General features: G+C 37.7%; 1 pseudogene; it reads right to left on the bottom strand.

Annotated features, from left to right (window-relative positions):
* Positions 1–4,758: 4,758 nt before the first annotated feature.
* Positions 4,759–6,406, bottom strand: LOC138385887 (protein phosphatase inhibitor 2 pseudogene; annotated as a pseudogene).
* Between the last annotated feature and the right edge of the window lie 13,007 nt (positions 6,407–19,413).

Raw genomic sequence — 19,413 nt, forward strand, 5'->3', positions numbered from 1 at the left:
GAGAACAGCTCACCAACACCTCCCCTGGAGGGAACTCAACTTTTCTAACCTTCCTCCAGGCCAAGGCGCTCTTCTTTTCCCTGGAGCATTCAATCACGTCAACAGAGCCAGAGAGGAATGGAAATAGTAGAGAGACTCTCTTTTGTTTTGCTGGGACACTTGAGCATATTCTCATGGATCTTTCAAAGGAATCCAATTATCCAATCATTCGTGGGAGCAATTAAAATGTGGAAGGGCACATCCTGCCTGAAGCCCCGAGTCTGTCTTTCCAAATCACATGGGCAATCGATTTAGACATAAGCAAATGCCACATAATCCCCTAAGTGTGGGATGTGCCCTGTGCAGTTTATAACCAATAGCACCAGGCACCAAGGTTTGAGCTGGCGATCAGCTTTGCTGGGATTGTACTCTTCTAAAGGAAATTTTAAAAAATGTATTCCCAGTTGCAAGTTCAGGAGCAAGGGGTGTGAGCCCGCCCAGGCTTATGCTAGACTCTTGGGAGTGGAGCACAGCAGAAATGCTGAAACAACAGCTGAACACTCGTGGATCCCTAGAAGTGAGTGTCAGTACCTATGATTGTTGGTGTTCCTGAATACTGAAGGTGATCTCACTCTGAGCTGCTCCTGGGGTCATGCGGGTCTCTCCAGTGTAGACAATCCCCTTCCTAAAATGGGAAAGATGGTTGTTTGCACAGAGAGAAGCTGTAGACCCAATATTGTAAGTTGTCTGTCCCTCCAGGAAGCCCAGAAATAGGGCAGATTCTCCACCTGAGCTGGAATTACCTGGAGCCTAAGGCACAGAGATGGAAGGTGGAAGCCCCAGCACGGCCGGTTATTTTGGTGACCTCAGAACAATCACTCACTTCTCTGTAAAGGTGACAGAGAGGACGCCATCTACCTCATCCGAGTGCTGCTGGGGTTAAATGAGACGGGACATACACAGCATTTAATATGCACCAGACACATAGTAGGTCCTCAATAAGTGGTAGGCACCAAGTATATTGCATAAAACCTCAGTTTTCTTTTTTCTATTTTGTTTTTAATTGACATAATAATTATACATATTTATGGGATACAGTGTGATGTTTTGATATCTGTATACACCATATAATGATCAAATTAGGGGATTTGGCATGTCCATCATTGCATACATTTATTAATTTTTGAGATGAAAACATTAAAAATTCTCTCTTCTACCTATATTAAAATATAAATACCAAACTATTAGTCAAAGTCAACCTACTGTGCATAGAACACTCTATTGTGCACTAGAACATATTCCATCCATCAAACTGTAATTTCGTACCCATAGAGCAATCTCGCCCCATCCCTCTCCCTTACCCTCCCTAACATCTAGTAACCAGTATTCTCTCTACTTCTATGAGATCAGCTTTTTTAGATTCCATATATGAGTGAGAACATACAATATTTATTTTTTGGTGCTTGGCTATTTTATTTAACGTCATGCTCTCCAGGTTCATCCATATTGCTGCAATTAGTCAATTTATGGCTGAATAGTATTCCTTTGTGTTTAAATACCACATTTTCTCTATCCATTCATCCACTAATGGACACTTAGGTTGCTTCCATTTCTTAACTATTATGAATAGTGCTGCAGTAAATATATGAGTGGAGATTTCTTCAACTTTATTAATTTCATTTCCTTTGGCTATATACCCAGCATTGGGATTGCTGGATAATATCATAGTTCTATTTTTAAGTTTTAGGGGAGCTTTCATACTGTTTTTACTAATAGCTGTAAAAATGTACATTCCCACCAACAGTGTAAAAAATTTCCCATCTATCCATATTCACACCTCTTTTTTTTGTCCTATTGTTTATAGCTATTCCAATTGGTGTAAAGTGATATCTCATTATGATTTTGGTTTGCTTTTCCTTGATATTTTGTGATGTGTCTTGCAAAACTACCTTTTCAATTTGTGTGCTTTATTTTTCTTTTCCATGCCGAATTTATTTGGCTATGACTTTCAGTACTATGCTGCATAGAAGTGTTAAAATCAGGCGTCCTTGTCTTGTTCTTGATTTGATAGGAAAGGATTTCATTTTTTACCACTTTGTATGATTCTAGTTGTGGATTTTTCCATACGTTTTCTTTCTTAAGTTGAAGTAGTTCTTGTCTACATCTAGTTGTTGCATGATTTTAACATGAAAGCATGTTGAATTTTGTCAAAATCTTTTTTCTATCTCGAGATCATCATGTCTGTTTTTTTTCTCTGTTCAGTTAATGTGGTATATTTCATTGATAGGTTTTCATATTTTCAACCAACTTTGCATTTCAGTAATAAACCCTACTTAGTCAGAGTGTATAATCTTTTTGCTATCCTGCAGATTTTGGCTATATAGCATGCTATTCAGGGTTTATTTGTCATTATTCATAAGGGACATTGGTCTGTGGTTTCTTTCCTTGTAGTGACTTTATCCGGCATTGGTATCAGAGCAATGCTGACCTTAAGAAAATAAGTTAGGATGTGTTCAGCCCTATTCAATTTTTTCAAAGAATTTAAGAAAGATTGTTGTTAATTCTTTAAATGTTGGTAAAATTCATCAGTAAAGCCATCTGGTCCTGTGCTTTCTTTTGTTGGAGAAATTGAGTAATGATTCAGTCTGCTTATTAGTGAGTTACAGCTCTATTCTAATGTTCTATTTCTCCATGATTGACACTGGGCAGGCTGTGTGTTTCTAGAAATTTTCCATTTTATTGAGGTCATCAAGGTGATTATTTTTCAGTTGTTCATAGTACTCACTTGCAATCCTTTTTATTACTGTAAAATCCGTATTAATTTATCTGTTTTTATTTCTGACTTTAATTATGTGCATCCTCTCTCCTTTTTTTTTTTTTTTGAATTCTCCCACTTTTCATTTATTTTGACATTACTGATATTTCCATAAACTTGCAAGTGGAAGATAGCTGTTTTCTTCTTCTTCCTCTTTTCCTCCTCCTCCTCCTCCTCCTCCTTCTTCTTCTTCTTCTGCTTTTTTTTTTTTTTACACTGGGCAGAATTCAGATCAGTTTTTTTTTTTAAAATAAATATCATTCCAATGTAGCTATCCCAGCATTTCCTTTAAGCACCTGTCTTAAACTTCTGCTCTTGTTTCTTACTACTTTCCACACATACACACATAATCCTTTGCCTTTTAAAAGATCATAAATAGTGTCATGACATTAGAAATTCTTTTCCTAACACCTATTCTGTCATTTGCGGCAATAATGAAATTCTCATTTTGACCATAAATGCCTATTAGTTCTACTAATACATGAAGAAAATAGATTGAGTAGCAGCAGTAGGGTAGGTAGAAAATAGAATTCAACTGCTTAATTTCTACACCTGATTTATAGCTTGCCAATTAAGTTGCTATTATTAGTTTCTTTGACATCATTAGACTTTAGACAACAACTAAATAAGGGTTTTTTTGCAAGATGAGGGAACTGTGTATAACTAGTGATATGATTGTTTACAGAAGTAAGCCTGAACATTTTTAAATTTAAAAACTTTAAATAGGCCGGGCGCGGTGGCTCACGCCTGTAATCCTAGCACTCTGGGAGGCCGAGGCGGGTGGATCGCTCGAGGTCAGGAGTTCGAGACCAGCCTGAGCAAGAGTGAGACCCCATCTCTACTAAAAATAGAAAGAAATTATATGGACAACTAAAATATATATATACAAAAAAAAATTAGCCGGGCATGGTGGTGCATGCCTGTAGTCCCAGCTACTCGGGAGGCTGAGGCAGTAGGATTGCTTAAGCCCAGGAGTTTGAGGTTGCTTTGAGCTAGGCTGACGCCACGGCACTCACTCTAGCCTGGGCAACAGAGTGAGACTCTGTCTCAAAAAAAAAAAAATAAATAAAATAAAATAAAATAAAAAATAAAAACCTTAAATAAGCACAGCTTTAAGAAAATACAATACTGTATACTATGACAAATGTACATTAATCTTCTAACATAGTATGAATTATTTGGTCTCTTTTCTGAAATAAAATGTAGGAAAGTCTTGTGTATCTTGGTTTAGTGATGGCTTCATTTCTAGTCAATTATTTATATATCAATTTTTATCAGTACCAAAAGAATCCATTACATGAACAGGTTTGTAAAATAATTTCTGTATATCACGCCTGTAATCCTAGCACTCTGGGAGGCCGAGGCGGGTGGATCGTTTGAGCTCAAGAGTTTGAGACCAGCCTGAGCTAGAGTGAGACCCGGTCTCTACTAAAAATAGAAAGAAATTAGCTGAACAACTAAAGTATATAGAAAAAATTAGCCGGGCATGGTGGTGCATGCCTGTAATCCCAGCTACTCAGGTGGCGCTTGCCTGTAATCCCAGCCACTCGGGAGGCTGAGGCAGGAGGATCGCTTGAGCCCAGGAGTTTGAGGTTGCTGTGAGCTAGGCTAATGCCACGGCACTCTAGCCCGGGCAACAGACTAGGCATTTTCAGGCTACTCAGTCTGTAAGGTTATCGTTTAACTCTTGTCACTATGTAAGTATGTCAACTTGTAACTATGTCAACCATGCATAAGTGGTATGCATGTTGGGACTTAAGTCATGAATTGTGGAGAATAAGAAGCAGTGTATTATAGTTTAACTCTTGTCACTATGTTAACTATGTCACTTGTAACTATGTCAACCATGCATAAGTGGTATGCATGTTGGGACTTAAGTCATGAATTGTGGAGAATAAGAAGCAGTGTATTATAGTAACAACATTTGTATCTAACAAATAATTGCAGTATCAAACAAATCTTTTCTATGAACTTTGTGATTTGTTTTACTGTTGGTCACTTGTAGTGGATCCTTGATTTGACTCTCCCATATTCATGCTTTCCCCGTCTGCACTCTCTAACATTTCTTCATCTTCCTCATCATCATGTAGGTCTTTTTAATTTAATTGTCTAGCTAATTTAATATTCAGACTTTCATTGTAGTGAAGCTTTGTTTTCACTTTGAATTGTCCCTTTATTTCCTCCTCCAAGTGAGAGGTCCCTGTCGTCCTCTCCCCTGCTTTCTTGTTCCGGAACCTGATGCCTTGGCTCCCAGCCTTCAGCAGCAGCGCAGTTCTCAGCTAAGACATCTGGAGTCCTGGCTTAAGTGGTTTCTGAATCACTACATGCACCCTCATCATCACCTCTCACACCATGGTAAGGAGTGCTTGGTTCATCTGTCTTCTTTAAACCACAGTGTGTCTACTGGACAATAAGTCACCAGGATGTTCATTTAATCCCACTTCTGAAATCCATTATTATAAAGTTACTCAATGTAATCTCTGCCTTCAATGCTGCCTCCCTAACTCAATGTATTGAGTGATTATTTGTCTAGATTAAAAACTTCTAATATCAATTCCCAAATCTACTGTTTCAATTTATAAAACACACAAGTTTCCATGCCTCACAGATTTCATTTTCCATATTTGTCTAGTGTTAATATTGTTCACAAGCCTCACCTCTTTGTAAATTTCTTTACTTACGTATTAAATGATGAGTACATAAACTTAAATGGTAATAATTTAGTTTCTACTCTACACTATTTTTTATCATGTACTAGTGTTTTATGTCCCATTGCTTAAGACATGATATGAGATTGTGTAATGGTTCTTGTAGTAGTTGCTGTTGTATTTTTGTTCCTGGCATAAGACAAAATGAGTCTTTCTGTGGCCATCCTAAAACAAAACCAATCTTGTAGTCTTTAAATCCAACTTAATCATGGTGCAGGTTCTTGGGATATTATATTGCCATCAGTGTATCTACATTTTATTTAAAATTTTAAAGGTTTATTCATAATTAATATTTATCATTGGAATACTTTTTTACAGATTCATAGAAACTTGTTCAACCCAGCAATATAAAATTAAATATCCCTAATGTGAGATATAATGACAAGGTGTAAAATCAAAATTAGATATGTATCTAGACGATTGAAAGAATTCAGGTAGCTAGCTTTAACAGTAGAGCATGGTGGGTAAAACCACTCCTTGAAATCAGCCCAGACAGGGTCAAGTTTCCACTTTACCCCTGTCCAGTGTCTGAATTTAGACAAAGTACTTGCCCTCTCTGTGCTTAAATCCTTCCCATCATTATAATGGCAGCACATGCCTCATACATTAGTGAAAGCTAACAAAGTTACCACATGCCTGCCCTTGACGGCAATGCAAGTATACATCACAAGTACACTTTAAATGGTACACACGTACATATTGGAAACCTGTTAATACTAGAGAAAATTTAAGTAATATTTCTGAGTAGGCACTAATGATCAGTGGAGAATGTTGCATGTTAGTTTATATTTTCAATGTAGCCCATGCCTCTTTTTCCCCTGCAGGTCCTCTGGCTCTGAAGGCAAATATCAGGCCGTGGGACCTGAAGAATGGCTGTCAGGGATTTGACCATGGCAATGACCATCCTAACACAGGCCATACTTGGAACCCTGGAAAATTGTTATCTTCTTTACCATGTTTTTTTACTTCACTCAGTAAAAATTTACTTCACTTATTAAGGTCCACAGACTTGATTATTATGCACCTCATTAATATAGCCAAATCCTTGTTCTCTCTCTCTGGAGGAGTTCTACTGACAATGGCAGCTTTGGGGTACAAACATTCCCTCAGTGATTTTAAATAAAAACTACTTTTCTATGTTCCCAGAGTGGGCAGAGGTGTGTTCACTGGTACCACCTTCCTCTTGAGTGTCTTTCAAGGAGTCACAGTCAGTCTGAGGAATTCCAGGTAGGCAGAGCTTACAGTGAAAACTACCAAGTATATTGGCTCCTCCATACTCCTGTGATGGATCCTCCAAATTCTGGTAAATATTATTTTTTCCATGTCTGTGACTGACACAGAAAATCACAAAGACAGAAGATTTGGGATACTGTTCTGTTGTTCATCCTGGCAAAGCTGGAGACACTCCATGAAGCATTGTTATCCTTCCCGGTGCTGTATGTTTGGGGATCATGCCCTGGGTGAGTGGCTCCATGATTTTTATTCTGTACAGGCAAAAGGAACAGGTCAAATTCATACATATGACTAATTTCTCCCCTAGATCCTTCTCTGAGTCCAGAGCTACTAAAACTTCTTCTGGTGAGCACTTTTGTATCATTTTACACTCTCTCCTTCATCGTTCAAGTTTGTTTGGCTCTTTGTAATAATCCTGGTCAGTTGATGGTGCACATCTGCCTGATAACCAGTGAAGATTTCCCAACTGTCAGCCGTTCGTTCTCAGAAGCAAGGACTCCAATGTATCAAAGCTTTGCATTGCCTGGGTAAGTAATACAAACTCCTGGTCTTCTCAGGATTATGTGAAGTGTGTGTGTTTTTTCAGCGTTCAGTTGTTTATTCATTCATCTTCATAGAATTGTAAACACAACTATGAAATATTCTCCTTTCAAGAAACTGACTGTACACACAGATAAATGCATTTGTGTAAGTGTAAATGTGTGTGTATATGAGTGTATATATTTGCATGTGTTGGTGACAATCAGGTTCAAGCAATAACATTGGAAATTACACATGAAGAATGTGAAAGTAATACCAATTACAATAATAGCAAATGCTTTGCCATAAAGTCTATTACATTTGATAGTCCTATCACTGTGGTAAGTGATTAATTTTTAATTTATCTTTAAGTTATCCAACTGAATATAGCCAAAGTATGTTGTCTTTAATAGGAATTAGTTTGTTTTTTGTTAAATATAATAATGAGTTTATCTGGAGTGTGTTCTTCATGATAACCTGCTCTATTTTCTTATTTTTTATTATCTTAGTTTGAAACCTAGAAATTAAAGCTTTCTATGAAACACTAATCACAGTGTCAAGTGACAATATCTATGCCCTATGAACAATATTACATTAATCTATTTACCTTTCTTCAACTTTTAAAAAATTCTCAAGTGTTTAAAATATTTAATGGTAAATACACATGTCATAAGTGGAAAGCACAATGAAATACTAAAACATCTCTGGCATAATTATGTAAGAGGCTTTTTTTTTTAAGGACATTTTATCCGACAGATATATTCTTATGATCTCAACTAGTCACTGTACTCAACAGTGAGCACTACAGTAACATCTAATGGCAGATGTCACTTTTAACCCTTTTATACTTTATATAAATATTATGAAGCAGAAACTCTTTAGTACGTGACTTTTTAAATTGCATAGGTTAAGTTTATTTGTGTTTTTGCATGTTGTTGTGGGTCATTTTTTAGCATTGAATTCTGTTGTGTAAATATCAGACAACTAACATAATTACTCCACTGCTGATGCACATGTGAGCGTGCTTTAGTTGGGGCTGTTAGGAAGAGTGCCAGTATATAAATTCTAGAAAATATATTGGTGACACACATACAAGTTTCTGTTCGGAACATATGTAAAGTAAAATTTTTGTGTCATATGTTTACATCTCTTCCTCTATAAATAATATGCCCAACAGTTTTCCAAAATATTTGTACCACTTTTCACACTCACCAACAGTATATAAGTTTCCTGGTGTATCTATATGCTTGCTAACATGGTATTTTCTGTTATTTGCACTTTGTCTCCTGGTTGCTGTGTGATTATATCAGGCTTTATTTACATTTCCCTGATTACTAAAAAAGTTGAATATTTTTTTACACTTTTTAAGATATTAAATTACTTCTTTTTGAAGGACTATGCTGTTTTATTTTAACCATCCTCCATTGTTTTAGCCATATTTTTTGTATGAGTTTGTAGGAGTATTTACATATGTTGGATAGGAGTCCTCTCCCTTCTCTCTCTCTCTCCCTCTCCCTTCTCTCTCTCTCTGTCTCTCACTCAATGAGAAGTTCTAAAGTTTAATATAATCTGATTTGTTATTTCCCCCAGTATTAAATGCCTTTTCTTTCATTTAATGATTTTTTTTTCTACTTTAAGATCATAGAGATGTTCTTTTTTTTTTAAAGACATTTTAAAAGTTGGTTTCACAATCCATTCAGAGTTGATGTTGTATGGCTAGTTATTTAATTTTTTTCCAGTAGTATAATAAAATTCAGTTTGTTCTTCAAATGTTGTCTTACCGTTATTTTTATTTGCTGTTACCTGTCTTTGCCTCATCCAATTTAACCTCACCTCTCTCTTGGAGCTGGCTTTTCTGTAACACTGATAGTATAACTTGTTGGCTTGCAAATAGGAAAATATCTAAGAGCTTCACATTTTTGACAATTTTGGTGATGAGGGTGGATTTCTAAGATATTAAGATTATAAAGTATGAAATGTCTGATTTCTTTAAGTACTGAGTTTGATAGTTGACATCTCTGACATTTCACTTTGACACTCCTTGTTTTATTTTTACTATGAAGGTACATCTTCATTCTTTCAATAGTATAGTTTGGCTTGTGATTTTCTTTTAAAAATTTTTTGGAATAATTTTTGTGAAACCATGGATAAGTCAAAAATTTGTGTTATTTTCACATATGGGTTTTGTTGTGCAGCCAATGCAGTGCAGACAGCTCAAAATATCAACAAAGAGTTTGGGAAGGATGTGGCTGATGAATGCACAGTATGTTTATGGTTTGAGAAGTTCCATTCTGGTGAATTTAATCTTGAAAATGAGCCAAGTGGGCGACCTGAGACCAAGGTGGATAGGGATGAGCTGAAAGCTGCATGGAAGCGAATTCATCTCAACCCATACGTGAATTAGCAGCAAGGTTTGACATTACTATTCCAACAATATTGGAGCACTTGAAACACATCAGCAAGGTAAACTTGATGGATAGATGGGTACCACATGAATTAAATGAACATCAGAAGAGCAATCATCTAAAAGCTTGCCTATCTTTGCTGTCACAAGATAAAGGCAAACCATTTCTACACCGTATTACGATGTGTGATGAAAATTGGTACTTTTTCACAATCACAAGCATTTGGCACAATGGTTGGATAAAGATAAAGTGCTAAAACACAGTCTAAAACCAAATATTCATTAAGAAAAATCTTAGTGTCTGTTTGGTGGTCCAGCACTGATATAATCCACTAAAGCTTCATGAAACCTAGTCAATTGATTACAGTGGATGTCTGCTTGCAACCAACTGGATGAAATGATGAGGATGCTTACAATTAAGCAGCTGAGATTGGTCAATAGATACAAGCCAATCCTCTTGCAGGACAATGTCACACAAACAATGCTGCTCAAACTCTCTGTCATCCACTGTATTCCCCAGACCTTGCACCAACTCAATACCACATCTTCCAGGCTTTGGACCACTTGTTGCAAGGAAAAATATTCAATTCTCAACAAGCTGTGGAAAACACCTTTCGTGATTTCATCACCACTAGCTCTCCAGGCTTCTTTGCTGCTGGCATAAACAACCAGTGAAACAGGATAGCAAAACTGTGTTGATAGTTTAGGCGCATATTTTGATTAACTGTACTGCTTCTTGCGTGAGATATAGTAAACTAAACTTTTGAGTCAAAACTAGACATTTCCTATTTAATGTAATATAACGTTGTGTAAAAGGAAAGTAGAAAGATTCTTCAGAGGCATGCTTAGGGGATATGAGAAAGCTCCCTGGAACAAGTAGCAAAGTCTCTCATCCAAGTGAAAGTGAAGTGAAAGTAACCCATCCACTCTCTGACCTGATATGAAGGCTGTGTCAGGGGGACGATTGAAATGAGCCACCTGAGCATGCTTCATTTGTTGCTTATTCTCCTCCTGTCTGGAGGAGGAAAGGACAAAGAGTCCCCACAGCTGATATAGCACTTTGTGTAAATAAAAAATATTTTAAGTGTTGTGGTTTTGCTGACAGCAGTAAACTCTAAGGAAATGTGGCATTTGGTGTTTTTCCTACTAGCAGGGAGTCACTCTCTCCCTGTACCCACTGATCCCTCCCTCCATGCATGCTCCATTTTAGCAGCTTTATGGAAAAAGTTGAATCTAATTGGGAGGTTTTTTGGAGGGAGCAACTCAAAATTTTATAGTTCTGTTTCATACAAGTGCCCAAGTCACTGTCTTCTATGGTGCCTTGGGCAGGAACAGTAGGTAATAAAGCTGGGTGAAAATGCCAAGGACAGTGGGGTGAAGCATGGTTGCAAACATAGAAGCTTCTTGTCCTAATGCTTTCCAAATATAGGAAGGTACAAAGATAAGAAGAAAGCTCAGACTTTAGGGTGACAATCTTAAAGAGAATAATGCCTTCCCGTGTCCTGACCCTATCCCTTGCACACACCTATTGTACCCTCCTCTAGTCTTTTGCATTCCCCTGTCTTAGAAATTGTGTAAACTCCTTATTTTGTGTTTCTGTAGAGAAGAAAATAAACAAAAGCAAGCTCATAAATAAAAACATCCAACAGTCAACAGATCGGGTTTGGGTAGGATTCATAGTGAACCCAGAGAATTGAATGATGCCATCTAAATGGATATTGAAGTGACTGAGGATGATGGATTCAAGAATACAACTTTGAGACAAGTGTGAAAGTTTTCACAGGAGATCATCCAGGAGCTCTGAAGGTGGCAGTGCCAGGGAAACGGTGGTGGGTAGCATGAGCTTCTAAGCAGCAAGATACATTTTAACAGGAAGAGAGGAAAATGATCTTCAAGAATCAGAAGGAGCAAGGAGAGTCTATAAACCACATTTCCACCTTAGTGCTTCAGAGTTTGAGAGAATTTCTCTTTACTTGAGATACAGGGCAGCAATGTCCTCAAGGGAAATCCAGTAGATGGAAGAAACTGTCAATAAAGAAGAAGTCTAACAAAATAGAGAAGTTTCCTAATCATGTAGCTTGATTTCCAGAGAATACAACAGAAAGTTCTGTGTCATATTGGAGGAGAAGGATGTTAGGTTAAGGGAAAAAAATCAGAATATTATAGTAATAACAGGAGAGAATTTGGTACAAAAGGGGTTTATGATTTGGATTGTGATCAAGAAAACCAAGAATGTTAAGCAGAGAGGGTTGCTACATAAGACAAAAGAAAGGAGGAGAATGCAGTAGCCTCCTTCATCTTCTGACATGAAGTTATGCATCTCAGGTAGTGAGCAAGAAGTTCAAATATAATCATTACACACTCATTCATGTTACCAGCTTTGGCCTTATGTTTTTTGTTTCAATTCAAAGTAAAGCATCAACCTAAGACAACAGGGACCAAGAAGTAAGCTACATAAAGTAAAATTTTGCTCTGGAGAATCCCCTACAGGATCTTGCCTGGAGGGATAGGAGGAGGAAATGCTTCTGGTCAGCACTTGGTGTCATTTTGCTCTCCTTTCTACCTGCTCCCTCCTTTTGACCCAAGTTTTAATCCTACCTGCTTTGTAACCCACTACCTTGCCTATAATAGATCCTCCTTGGGTCTTCAGTGTTTTCGTTGGTAAAGTTGATACAACATCTCTTCTCTAATCATGCATATTTACACAGTGATAACATGATGTGAAGGGCTCTGAAAAATGTAGTAAGTTGAAGAACTTGCTTTCACCCATTTTTCCAATTGCAGCTTCAGAACCATTCCCATAGGCACCAAGCCCCTAACTCTCTTCTAGCCTTTTAATCAACCTTTGCCTCATGAGGGGCAAAGCTACATGATAGTCAAGGAAGAGAGACTAACATTATAGCCCCATTTCTTCTCACTGCTATTTACCATACTGCATTCTCTACGTTTGTAACTGGCTTCTTGACAGAACTTAAACCTAGAAACTGGGGCCGGGCGCGGTGGCTCACGCCTGTAATCCTAGCACTCTGGGAGGCCGAGACGGGTGGATCGCTGGAGGTCAGGAGTTCGAGACCAGCCTGAGCAAGAGCGAGACCCCGTCTCTACTAAGAATAGAAAGAAATTATATGGACAACTAAAATATATATATACAAAAAATTAGCCGGGCATGGTGGCACATGCCTGTAGTCCCAGCTACTCGGGAGGCTGAGGCAGTAGGATCGCTTAAGCCCAGGAGTTTGAGGTTGCTGTGAGCTAGGCTGACGCCACGGCACTCACTCTAGCCAGGGCAACAGAGTGAGACTCTGTCTCAAAAAAAAAAAAAAAACAAACCTAGAAACTGGAACCATTTTCCTGGCTGTTGGGTCCTACTGACCAGGCCTGAGGGAGGGAAATGTACATGTCCTAATGGGTGTTCAGTAATGGGATGACATGAGGGCTGGGTGTGAGAGAAATGTTGAAGTAAGTGTGAGCATATCCCATTACTCATTTTGACTCCTTTGGACAAATGAGTAACTAGGGCTCATATTGGAAAAAATAGCAAGAAAGCTACATTCTGCATCTCTTTCTCAACCTTAGCATCAGCCTTATTCTGTTTCTTTATGTTTTTATTACCCAGCCCTCCTTCCTCCCCTTTCATCTCAATCTTCTGGCCTTTGGTCTAGCCTCCATATTTGTCCAACTTCTTCTATTTTCTACCCTACCTGTTTACCTTCTCTGTCCTTCCTTCCCGCTACTCTACCTTGAAGATCCCCCTGCCCAGTTCTTCCTCTCTTCCTTCCAGATTATTGACCATTTGATGCTGCCATGGTTTTCAGCCACTGCATACCTCTTACTTCATTATTTATGCCTGTTCTCCTCCCAGCCCTGCTTTCTAGTCCACTTATTCCAGTACCCACCCCCAATGACACCTGATGATTCACAAATCGCATCCTGGAGAGATGGTTTCCCTACGACAGGGACGGTTCTGGTGCTGTTCATAACAGCCAGGACTGCGGATACCCAGCAGCCTGATCTGGTGGACACAAGAAATGCAAGATGATGGCAAATTAACATTAAGCCTCAGTGAGCTAGAGATCCCCTTTTCCATGACCACATCCTGGTTACCTTTCTACTATCTATATTTTGCCTTCACCCCATGTTGTTAATCCCCTTTGGATGCTAGAGAAACTTTTAACAATTTACTTTTTCTAGATGGTCTGATCCTATCCTCTCATGTCTGATCAGCCAGCCTGCATCCTCTACATTTGTAACTGGCTTCTTGACAGAACTTGATCTGTAACCATAGAGAAAAACTGCAGGACCAGTAACAGAGAAGGTACAAGAGAATGAGAAGTAGAAAGCATCTCTTTTATTGTCAAAGAGGGTAAGTCCTTTTGATTTGCCCTACATTAAAGTGATTTCAAGAGAAGGTGACCCCTGAGAACTCAGACATGGGGCACAAGTTCCCTACTGGAGATATTTGCGGACTCGGGTTTGTTTTTGTTTGTGGGTTTTTGATGTGGTTCTTTTCAGACTTCTTTTTTAAATCCTAGGGTTCCAGAAGCATGCCAGGAATTTTCCACTCTTGAGAGAGGTTGCCCCAAAAAGGGGTGGGGTCCCCCTACTCTGCTGTCATTGAAGCCTTTAGGGTTGAGCCTAGTGAGCTGTTTTTACCCTAGAATAAAAAAGTTAGCAAAGTCTACAAGGCAAGAACATGTCCACATTCTACAAAGAAGATAGCATTTGATAAATATGTTTCTAAATGCTCTCATCAAACTGTTGTCTAGATTGAAGAAATATCCATAGTCAAGAGAGGACTTGCAAATGCAATGAATGTGGTAAAACTTTTTTTTTTCTTGTTAGATACAGTATGTCCTCATAATGTATACATTATTTCTTGTACAATGATATGAAATAATATGGGAAATATTCATGATAAATTATTAAGTGAACAGGGCAAGTTAAAAACAATAGTTTCATATTTTTTCCCCACCCCCCCTTTCCCGAGTCAGCACCTTCAAGTGTTACCACTCCCCAAACGGTGCGCAATGCACTCATTGTGTAGGCATATCCCCATCCCCTCCCCCACCCCCCACCTCAGTCTGATGTCCAATTGGTGCCGTTATGGTAAAACTTTTAATCAGTCCCAATACTTACTCAACATCAGAGAATTCGTATTGGAGAAAATTCATACAGATGTAATAAATGAGGAAAAGTCTTTAACCAGTTATCACATCTACATAGACATAAGAAAATCTATACTGGAGAGAACTCATTCAAATGTAGAGAATGTGGCAAAGCCTTTAACTAGTACCAAACCCTTATACATGTCATAAAATCCATACTGGTGAGAAACCCTACTAATGTAAAGAATGTGTGAAAGCCTTTCACTGGCACTCAAACCTTACACAACATAAGAGAATTTGTTTTAAATTTCAAGAATATGGCAAAGGCTTTAGGCAGTGCACACACTTACACAACATCAGATAATCCATACTGGAGAGAAACCCTACAAGTGTAAAAAATGTGACAGACCCTTAATTTTTTATCAAACCTTACTAAGCACAAGAGAATTCATACCACTTACAAACCCTGCAAGTATAAAGAAAATGTCAAAACCCTTAAATGGTGCTCATACCGTACTCAACATCAAAGAATTAATACCGGATAGGAGCCCTATACATGTAATAATTTTGTTAAAGTCTTTGTCCAAAATATATACCTTAGATAACACCACAGTATTTATAGTGGAGAAAAAAATTACAAATGTAAAGCAGATAGCAAAATCTTTAACTCTTGCTCATACCTTACTTGACAAATGTTCCTGTAGAAGAGAACGCTTAAAAATGTTATAAATATGGAACAACGTTTGTACAAAATATATACCTTAGAAAGCAACAGAGACTTTATACTAGGAAGCAATTTTATAGGTGCAATATATGTGGGAACTTATTTAATAAAAAATCATGTCTAAATAAAAATCAGAGGACTCACTCTAGAAAGGACTAACACACTAACACTCTTACAAATTACTCTAAATTGGAATGCTTAATAGGAAGACTAATCCAAAGTCAAAACAATTAGATAATTTAATTGCATGTGTCAAAGGAACAAAGAGATTGATGTTTCAGTGGGTATAACTATATTTAATGTATATTTTTTGTAATGACAGTATTTGAGATTTGAACAAATACTATTGATGTAATTAAATTTAATGCCATTCTTTCATTTCTACTATTTATGTAAAGGCATGTGGTTGACTGTTGATACCTCTGAGGTATGAGAGGTTATTCTGTATTAGGTGGGCATCATTCACATCAACTCTCTCATGGAAGATTAAGAGCACTGAAACATAGGGTGTAAGATGAAAATCTGAATAGAGAAGCTGCTCTTTTTCTTTGACTTATAACAGTGTTATAAGTCATGCATAAGTTAGGTGTTCAGGGTATCGTTCTTCTTCACTGAAGTATCAGATAGGAACACTGAGTTTTAGAAATAAATGCTTTTACCAATTATTCATTTAGAAGAAGAGTCTTGCCATTGCTTTAATATATAGATATTAATATATATTCATAGTAGCAATAATTTGAAGTAATAAGTATTTGTTGATATGGTAGCAATAAAGAAATCTTTACAAATATCAGAAATAGGTACAGAAAGCTCCTCTGGTTGGACATGGCGTTATTGTGAATCTAATTTTCTAAATACTTAGCCTTAGTTTAAAAAATAAAGAAAGAACACTTTTCACATATATCATGGTATCAGGAGAACAAGAATGCTTCTTGAGCATTTGTAATCTCTATACTAGCCATTGAAGATAACAGTGCATTTTAAAATGCTTTCTTCAGTCTATGTGTAAACTGGGTTGTTATAATAAATAAAACTGAATGGTTTTTGATGTTTTAACACTGTTGTATGTAGAATAACATATTATCTTGCCACAAATATTAGCCTGTTCCCCCTTGCTCAAAGTTGTATGTAGTATTATTATATGCAATAATGTACTATGGGGTAATACAGTCCAATGATATTTCTAGCAATCCTTATTCCCAGTGGTATGAAACTCCAAATAATTTGGAGAACATTTATCTCATAAGTTTTTTTTAATTATTTTACCTTTTTTGTAACTTGTGTGGCATAACGATGGTTATAACACAAATTTTATGAGTGCACTAATAATTGGGATCTTTATTAATGAGGTATGACAATTTACAACATTTTATCCCATAATTTCCTTTTTGCATGCCAACCCTCTGGGCCTACAAAACACACACAGACTTTTGGTTTTGATTTACACTAACAAAATACAAATATATATCAATCTAAGGATAAATTTTAGGAGCACAAGAACTATGGAGGAAGTTATTGGTATGTGTGCATGTGTGTGTGAGAGAGAAAAAGAGAAAGAAAGAGAGGGAGAGAGAAATGGAGAGGGAGAGGGAGAAAAAGGGAAGAAAACGAAAATATTGAAACAAAACATATAATTTTAAGAGTGTTGATGGTATACTAGCAAACTAGAAACTAGAAACCTCACAAATCCTGAAAGAAAATATATTTTCTCTACACAGAATTCATTTCTCAAAAATATCATGGCTCCCTGTCTAGAATCTCCTACTGCCAATACTGTGTGTGTTTTTTGCCTATTACTCATTGCAAGAACTGTCATGATTTACTTGTTCCAGCATTCAGAAAGTATTGTTTCTATAACCTGCTCATGGCTTTTAATAATGCTTTTATAAAATTTAGTGATATTCAGATATTAATTTAAAGATGTAATTCCACAGTGAGTGTATTAAGTTACATTTAATTTAATTGGTCCATTTCATTTTTTCTTCTCAATTAAAGAACACTATTTAAGCCACTTAAAAGTTGTCCTTTTCCCTTTTTAGAACTACCATCATCTGTTTGGACTGTACTCGGACAGTTCATTTGAATGAAAAATGGGGAGGCCTTGCAAGGCAAGGGGTTGTTTTGACATTAAATACACAATATAGTGCCGGGTGTGTAATACATGCTGTAAAATTAGGAGTAAAATATTTTTATTTGAGTGAGTTGGTACTTCTGGATAAAATAATGAAACATCCAAGGTGAGGCAAAATTAATTCTGCATGCAGGGAGAGTACTTTGCAGGCTTCACAACTGACTCTCTGACTTTAGGAAAAGAAATTCTTGTTTTATATCCTAACGATCTCCTGTTCCTCACTTGCTCTTAACTTTCATCCTCAGCTACATATGCATTCCAGCCCTCCCCCTCCTCTGCCTGTGCTCTGTATGGCTGCAGCTTCCTCACTGCTCTCCCCACCCCATGCTGCCTCACACAATTCTATCGGTTCTGAGGAGTAGTTTGGAATTTTTTTAATGCAATGAGAAATAGATTTTAAATGGAGTATTTGAGTCTGTTTACAAGTTTTAAATGCAAAAATCTGACCACTTAATTCAGACAAGAGGAAAGTAGTCCCATAGTCCAGACCATTAAGCCAGGCAGTGAGCATGGTGGCAGATGTGGGGACAGATAAGACACGATGGTGGGATCTTTCTTAGGTTGATGGGACGTGCTGAAACAAAATATGGAAAACAATTTTGAAATGTGGGGAGAATATTAGGAATATGCCCACTTTAATGACTCTGAGGTCTTAGAGTAGCTACAGGTGGTGTCACTTTATAGACAAATGTGATGGAGATGAGACAGGGACTTGGGGAATGCAATCTGAGCATCAGGGAAGGGGATGCTGTTTCTATAATATAGGGGAATTACTGGGCCATGGTGCAGAGCACCTACTGTGGGGAGATAGAGATTGTTGTAATTTTTCAGGCCTAGGTTAGCGGCAGTGGGAAGGAGATGATGTTAAATGTCAGGTTGTCAGTCTAGATGTTTGAGATGAAGATGCCTTTGGGAGACTGTACTAGGCACAATCAGGGTGTGTGCTGTGGTTACCCACAGCCCCAGTATCTCAGGGATCAAACAAAAATATATCCCCAATTTAGGTTACATCAACTGTAGATGGGTGTCCTTCCATGGAAGCTGAATCACAGGTGGGCGGGACCACCTTCACTTCCACTCGCCCATTGGTCAGTCTTGTCATGTGGTTCTGGCTCTGTGAGAGGCACTGGGAAAGGTGACCCAGCAGTTTTCCAGTCAGAGGCAGTGAGCATTTCAATCTCAAAAGTTACACCCAGCTGTTAGTCTAGAAGTCTCTAAGTTCTTTCACAGCCCATGTTTTCTTTCTACCCAACCTGTGCAGAGTGGCAACTTGAGTGTCATTTGTAAAAATAAATACAATGAAGTTGGGCATTAGATTATGCTCACACGTTTAACATTGGTGCCATTGAAATATAATATTGCATCCCATTCTGCAGCTATTAGTTTGCGTTCAGGCATACTAAGAAAAGACTGCTGTATAGTATCAAAAGATAATGGGTGTATTTTGTGTCATGAACATGATGGATATGTGGAAGCACAAAAGTGATGAAATTGTGCAGTGCCTTATGAGGTATCAGTTTGTTTCTATTTACTCTCTCTGATATCGTCTATACTTAGGCACTTTGCTCATCTTTACTCCTTGTGGGCCACAAGCTGGCTGTCCTACCTCCAGGCATCAATCCACAATCCAAACAGCAACAAGGAGAAAATGTGAATCTGATAGGACACAGGGAATTAGATTGGAAGCCATTGATTTTTACTTCAAAGAAGGCCATTCTCCCAGGCACTTCTAAGTCACATTGATCAGAATTCTACCCTACGGACACCCTATGCAAAAGCATATATCTGAAGCATA

Source organism: Eulemur rufifrons, chromosome 7 (assembly GCF_041146395.1).
Source record: "Eulemur rufifrons isolate Redbay chromosome 7, OSU_ERuf_1, whole genome shotgun sequence".
NCBI classification, from domain to species: Eukaryota; Metazoa; Chordata; class Mammalia; order Primates; family Lemuridae; genus Eulemur; species Eulemur rufifrons.